This window comes from Fundulus heteroclitus, unplaced genomic scaffold (assembly GCF_011125445.2).
Source record: "Fundulus heteroclitus isolate FHET01 unplaced genomic scaffold, MU-UCD_Fhet_4.1 scaffold_999, whole genome shotgun sequence".
NCBI lineage: Eukaryota > Metazoa > Chordata > Actinopteri > Cyprinodontiformes > Fundulidae > Fundulus > Fundulus heteroclitus.
Genome location: NW_023397471.1, coordinates 1 through 7,304, shown reverse-complemented (window position 1 = coordinate 7,304; position 7,304 = coordinate 1). Strand labels below are relative to the sequence as shown.

Below are 7,304 nucleotides of genomic sequence, written 5' to 3'. Positions count from 1 at the left end.
TGGCTGTGTTTTGAAACATACATACATCATGTCAGAATATTCTATTACTTTTAACCTCACTAAGATTATTTAAACGCACTGGACCATTTGATATAATAGCTATAGTTTTAAAGTTTTAAGCAAAACAAATGTGAAAATTAGTTCAACATTAAACGAGTTATAGTTGATTAAAATTGATCCTGCACCTGGTTAGCACATTAGACTGAGCGGAGTTGTCGACCGCCCCAAGATGGCGCCCCTAAATCTCGTCAGCGCCTATATGCGGGGTCTACTCTTTATATGTCTATGCTTATATATGTGTGTATGGTAGCAGCCTACATGCTGCTCACTGACGCTGTTCATTGGTTAAGCTGACATGTGGTTCCTGCTTGATCCAAAACACACCTGCGGCTTTAGAGGACACCGTTGAGGAGTTTTGCAGGTATTTACAACATTTTATCGCTCTGTTACCTTCCTAATGAGAGGCGGCACTTGTCATACATTTCTAAAAATGAAAAAGAAAATGGTTGTGCACCGCTTCGTAGTGCCTGGTTTATTATATTAGCAATGCTAGTGCTGATAGATGGTGTTTTAGACAGATTCTTTTAACACATGTTTTAGTGCACATGCTGCCCTGTAATGTTTTATTCATTTAACCAGGATATATCTCCCAGCTCTAGCTTGAAATGTGTGTGGTTAGAATATGTGAAAAACCATTGTTAAGTTTTATAATGACTGAAATGTAAGTAGGCTATGTCATATGAAAGCTTTGAATTATAACCTAACTAGTTATTTAATTTAATTTATTTTTAATTTAGTATTATTTTAGCTAGCTACAGAAAACTAAAAACTATAGTTTAAATAATAGTTAAAATAGTGTTGTCTCTGCCAAACAGTCATGGAGTCTAAATACCAGGCTGCCTTATTTTGTGTAGAGCCCAAATGAAGAGAAAAGGGAATATGTCCCAGTTGTTCTTAAAGAGGCAAAAACCAGGGCCAGACCAGGACCAGACAGAACCCTGCAGCAGTGACCAGCCTGGAGACACCAGGCCCAAGTGTAGCACCAGCAGGTTACAGGCTGTGACAGAGAGTTATTAAGTAGTAAAATCCAATAAGCCCAATTCTAAAGGTTAGCATGATGCTTTTTGCTTTTTTTATTGTGTCTGTTTATGCATTTCACAATTACGTTCCAGAGAGAGATGAGGGTGATATGGATTCAGAGTCAGACTCTGGGGAGGAAGACAGTGAAGCAGAAGGAAATGGCACCGAACTCCCCCCACCCAGCACAACCTATTGCACACCAAAAGGACCAGTTGGTAGGCACACACTACCCATGTTATGCTACAGAAACTTAACTAATTACAACTTAACTTATGCCCAAAAATACTTAATATAATGACCTAATATTTATCCCAGACATCTCAAGAACTAAAGCGGAAGGTCCAGCTCAGCCATGTCTGTCAAAGTTCCCAAGAACTCAGCATGGAACAAGAACAAGGGCTTTGAACAGCTCTTGGTACAAAGACAATCCACGGCTTGAGTACTCTGTATCTCAAAATGCCAGTTACTGTTTTGCATGCAGGCATTTCTCCCTGCCTAGTTCTACAGAATCATCCTTCACATCTGAAGCAGGAGGCCTTAAATGAGGCTAGGAAACAGAAAGTTGAAGAAAATAACAAAATACATTAAAACAGTTGCTGAGGTGTTACTATTAACAGCAACTCAAAATATTGCACAAAGGGGTCACAGGGAGGCTGATGACTGACAATAAAGGCAATTTTTAGCCATTTTGAATGAAATTGCAAAGCATAACCCCTTTGTGCAGAGAAGGTTAGATGCACATGGCAATGCAAAGTATACTAGCCACCAAATCCAAAATGAGGTTCTGCAGGGATTGGCTGAAATGGTTCAAAAAGAAATCATAGCTGCAGTTAAACAAAGCGAGGTGTTCAGTGTGTTGGCAGATGAGAATAGAGATTTACAACAGAAAGAACAAATATCTTTAGTAGTTTGTTACTATTGCAGTGGTGCCATACATGAAGGCTTCCTTCACTTTCAGTGGGCAGAAAGCTTGGATGCTGAGGGTGTGACCAAAATGATAGTGGGGTGTCTGGAGAAGCATGGTCTGGACTACAGAAACAAGCTTGTAGGACAGGGTTATGACGGTGCCTCTGTGATGAGTGGGAAGCATTCAGGTGTTGCTGCACGCATTAAAAACGATGCCAACTTTGCATTTTATCTACACTGTAACGCACACTGTTTGAATCTTGAAGACTTTTTTCTCTTCTTCAGAATATTTATAAATGTGTAACTGGTTCTGCTGTTCACACCAAGTGGCTTGCTGTCCAAAAAGAGCTGTATCCACTAGAGAAGCCTAAGGAGCTCCAGAGACTAATAGATGTTAGGTGGGCATGTAGATACCTGGCATGTCCCAATGTGAGAGACAGGCTTCCAGCGGTTTTGAGGCTTCTGCAGGATATTTCCTTTGAAAATAACAGTGGGGATAGAAAAGTGGAAGCAAAGGGTCTTCTGGCTCAGATTGATTTTCAGTCTATAGCACTTTTAGTTACTTTTTGTAAAGTGTTTGGGGATATTAAAATCCTGTCTGACATGCTTCAATCTAGCAATCTTGATTGATCAAAAGCCGTAGATTTAGTCAGCTCCCTGACAGACACATTGAAAAGCTACAGAAGTGAAGCTTGCTTTGGTGAACTACTGAGGGACACTCAAGAACTAGTAGAACGCTGCAAAATAAGCACCCTGCCACTCAGCAAGAGACAGCCTAAGGCCAGTTCCAGGTTTTTGGACTCACTGGTGATGACTACTGTAGGACAGAGGCACAGTGACCAAAGTAAGGAGGATTTTAACAGAGGTGTCTTTTATCAGATACTTGACTGTCTCACAGCTGAGCTTGAGAGGCGTTTTTCACAGAAGAATTGTGAGCTAATGCTAGGGGTTCAGTCTCTAGTCCCAAAAAGCCATTATTCTTGAAAGAGGAAACACTGTATGCTTTTGGACAGACATTTGAGTCAGATCTAGAAGATCTTAAACATGAGGTTCACCAAACCAGACGGCTGCTTCTGAGGAGAGAAAAAGGTGGGTTAGAGAGACCCTCTACTTTACTTGACTTTGTTGTGTTCCTGGAACCTTATAAAGAGGATTTTCATGAGCTGTTTAGACTTTGTAAGATTTCAGTTGTTATCCCAGTCAGTACTGCGTCCTGTGAGCAAAGTTTTTCTGCTCTAAAACTGATCAAAAACCACCTTAGAACAGCTATGGCTGATGACAGGTTAGGTCATCTTGGCATTCTCAGTGTTGAGTCAAGGAGGGCACATACCCTCAACATGGATGACTTTGTAAAACATTTTGCTTCTTCCCACCAAAATCAGAGAATTATGCTCTCTTGAGTGTATCCTGGCTTTGAGTTTGCAGTATGTTGTTCCCATTCAAAGCTTATTTGACCATAGCAGTGTTTCTCAAACCTTTATAAATACCACCAGGGTACTGCTGGTCAGCTCTGGTGGTATTGTCTTGCAGTTTACTATTTGGAGCCAGTTTTATTTATTTGAGAATTTGTTTTTGGTCATATTCTGGGCTCTGAGTTTACATTTACATGTTCACTGTTCCATAGTGCCGTCTTGTTTAGTCATGGCAAATCTTTGTTAAATAAACTACTTTAATTGGAGTGTGTGTGAGAAAATATTTGTTTCCTTTCGTTCATCATTTGTAAATGGACCCCTCTGATAAAGCCTTGCTCACCCTTTGGCCACCCCTTGAAAAAAGGTCTAGCTCCGCCCCTGGTGCTCACAGAGCAGACTGAGGTACACCATCACACCAGAGATGCAAAATGGTTAAAAATGAACCATTATTAACCGTTATTTTGTTTACAGTTCAGCTTGGATTTTATTTACTGCGCAGCATAGCTTTGCTGTGTGCGCTGCTGTGCGTGAATGCACACGCGTGCAGCTCAGAGGGAACAGAAACAGTTTGGCCCGTCAGTCAGTTTGAAACAGTTCCTGTATCGGTCACGTGACTTTCCCGTGTCGATACGCGCATCCACACGGGTTTTGCTCTATGAGCTCGACACATGCGCCGACGCATCGGTGTTGTTGGACCCATCACTAGCGTCTATTATGTCTGAGACTTTAGAATGAAAGTTATCTACTGAGTTGCAGCCCAAGGTTGAAGTAGCAGAGTAAGCTTGAATAAAGGTTTCAGTGGCATTGTCCTTAAAGGTGCGTTTTCTTACGATGTCCCTTTGGCTAAATGAGTCACTGTGGACTTAGGAGGCCTGTAAACATTCAGAAACATAGTTCGTACCGGGCTCTTTACCTGGAGAGCCAAATGTTCAAAAGAGTCAAATTTTCCCAAAAACACCTTTTTACACTTTAGTAAATCATTAAACAATGTTGCTACTCCTCCACCTTTCCTTTGCTGTCTGCTCTCACAAAGAAAATTGTAGTTTGGAGGAGTCGTCTCTAATAGAATAGCTGCTTCATTAAATTCATGTAACCATGTTTCTGTTAAAAACATTACATCAAGATTATTGTCAATAATGAATTCATTAATTAAAAGGGATTTTCCTGACAGAGATCTAATGTTTAATAAACCCAGTTTATATGATTTGGTGGTTGATGATGTCTCTGTGGCAGGTTGCATCTGACAGTTTATGACTTTTAAGTACGACTGATTATTCCTGTTTTCCTTTTGCTTTTCTTATTTCTGCCACGTATCATCACAAAGTGCTGTGTGCATGTTCCAGTGTTTCAGGAACATGTGTCTACTTATCTGGTAACAAACCGGGTCTTCATTACAGCCATAATTTAAGACTGAATTGTTCATATTTACAATAATGTCAAAGGCAGAGGTTTTCTCTGTTAAAATGAACAAATACTTTAACTAGAAATATCAAGACTCATAGTAGAAGAATGGAGCAGACTTTAATTAAAGGACAAAATAAAATGATTCACCTCACTAGTTCTAAAACCAGGTACAGACGGTGATCTTAGTGCAGCTATGCCTTTGTGTCAAATAAAACGGATATTAATCTCTCTCTCTCTCTCTCTCTCTCTCTCTCTCTCTCTCTCTCTCTCTCTCTCTCTCTCTCTCTCTCTCTCTCTCTCTCTCTCTCTCTCTCTCTCTCTCTCTCTCTCTCTCTCTCTCTCTCTCTCTCTCTCTCTCTCTCTCTGTGTGAGTGATGGCGTGTGAGTGAGGAGCTAAGAGTGATTTGCTGGTTTGTTTCAACTTTCGTAGTTTTTGAGAAAACTATTTCTTTTTTTTCCCCGCTGTGTGTGTTTGTAAGTTGTTACTTTATTATTTTCTGTTGAAAGGGCTGTTTCTTTTATGTGGTTGTGAGTGTGTGTGTGTGCGTGTGTGGGGAATTGTTTGTGAGGGCAGCGGGCTCTGGGTGCACAATGCCGGTGATGGAGGCTGTACCTGCGGAGTTTGTAGAAGCTGACTCGCAGACATGCGATCAAGCTTTTCCCCGCGGTGCAGTGCTCGGTGGAGGAGGCCGGGCTGGCTGTGGGAGAGGTGGTTGGGTGTGACTGTGTGAGGTCTGCCTCACGCATGAACGGGGCCATTGTTATGTTTTTTAGACAGCACGGCTAAGGTTGGTGAGGTGGTGGAGAGGGGAGTGGTGATCAAAGATACCTTCACTCCCGTCTCCCCTCTCGTTAACCCAGCCACAAAGATAATGATTTCTAACGCCCCCCCGTTCATTAAAATGAATTGCTGGGGAAGGAGCTATCTAGATATGGACAACTTGTGTCCGCCGATTACGATGGTTTCTTTGGGGTGTAAATCTCCTAAACTGAAACATGTTGTGTGTCATAGAAGACAGGTGTACATGATCCTGAAGGAGAGAAAGACTGATCTGAGCCTGTCCTTTCTCGTTTAAAATTGATAGATTTAATTATGTGGTTTACATTTCCTCAGAAACAATGAAATGTTTTGGTTGTGGGGCGGAGGGGCAACCTGATCCGCTCCTGCCCGGAAGTGGCGGAGCGCGGCGGGCGGCTCCGGGGGGGGATCCGCCCGGTGCTGCTGGCGGTAGCTCCGGGGGGGGGATCCGCCCGGTGCTGCTGCGGTAGCTCCGGGGGGGGATCCGCCCGGTGCTGCTGCGGTGGCCTCCGGGGGGGGATCCGCCCGGTGCTGCTTGCGGTAGCTCCGGGGGGGGATCCGCCCGTGCTGGTCTGCGGTGGCTCGCGGGGGGGATCCGCCCGGTGCTGCTGCGGTTGGCTCCGGGGGGGATCCGCCCGGTGCTGCTGCGGTAGCTCCGGGGGGGGATCCGCCCGTGGCTGCTGGCGGTAGCTCCGGTGGGAGATCCGCCCGGTGCTGCTGCGGTAGCTCCGGGGGGGGATCCGCCCGCGGATGCAGCTCCTGCCCCGGTAACCGTGTGGGGGCACCCCAGTGGCTGCCGGGAGGCCGGGTTCTCCTGCTCCGGTGGGGCCGCCCGTCGCGGATGATCCTCCCGCGGCGCCGGTCCCTGTGGTTGCGGGGGACCCGGTTCCGGTAGTATGTGCCGAGGCAAAAGTGAAGCCATGACAGGCGAGCAGAGTGACATGTTTCAAGAAATTATGGAGGAGGATATGTCTGATGACGATCTCCTCAAATTTCTCAGAAAAGAAAACTTTTGAAGCAGGAAAAAAGAACAGTAAAACAAAGAAAATAAGTGTCCGTATGTCCACAGAGTCAGAGAGTGACTTTCCCCTGACTCAGGAGGACTCTCAGTGTAGATATTCTCCTGAGAAAAATAAAAAGTTTCCTATAACAGACTAAAGGCTCCAGGCTGGCTAACGTAGGGGCTTTCTTCCCAGACCTTCAGCTGTTTATCAGGTCAGCCAGGCCTCTCACCAGGAAGAGCAGTGTGAGGAGGTTTTAAGAGATCAGGAAATATACAGACTGAAAAAACTCTTACTGAAGGTAAAGCTCAATCGTCAACGATGAAGATGAGTTTTAGATGTTTTTTCTACCTTTTACTGCTCCTCTGACTGTTATTCTTTTTTTATCCATGTGTGACTTCAATATCAGTACCTTAAACCTGAACGGGGCCAGGTCTGATCTTAAAGAGCTGCTCTTTTTAAACTGTGATGTGAGACAAAAAGAATCGATGTCATGTTTGTTGCAGGAAACTCACAGCACTACAGACCAATGAAAGTGACTGAAAGGGCTTTTAAAGGGGAGGTGGTTTGTAAGTCACAGGTCCAGTCTGAGTGGAGGAGTGGGGATTTTATTTGCTCAGGGTTTTGTACCTTTTTCTATTAACTGCTGCATGAAGTCGTTCCAGGTTCTTTTATTGAAAGTTAAAGCTGTCTTTGAAATGT

The 7,304-nt window shown here is 44.0% G+C and overlaps 1 long non-coding RNA gene across 1 annotated transcript; it reads left to right on the top strand.

Moving 5' to 3' along the window:
• Window positions 1-287: 287 nt before the first annotated feature.
• On the top strand, window positions 288-1,605 carry LOC118562631. Its single transcript, XR_004930703.1, has 3 exons — window positions 288-421; window positions 1,173-1,295; window positions 1,396-1,605. It is a non-coding gene; the product is annotated as an uncharacterized LOC118562631 (long non-coding RNA).
• The last annotated feature ends 5,699 nt before the right edge of the window (window positions 1,606-7,304 follow it).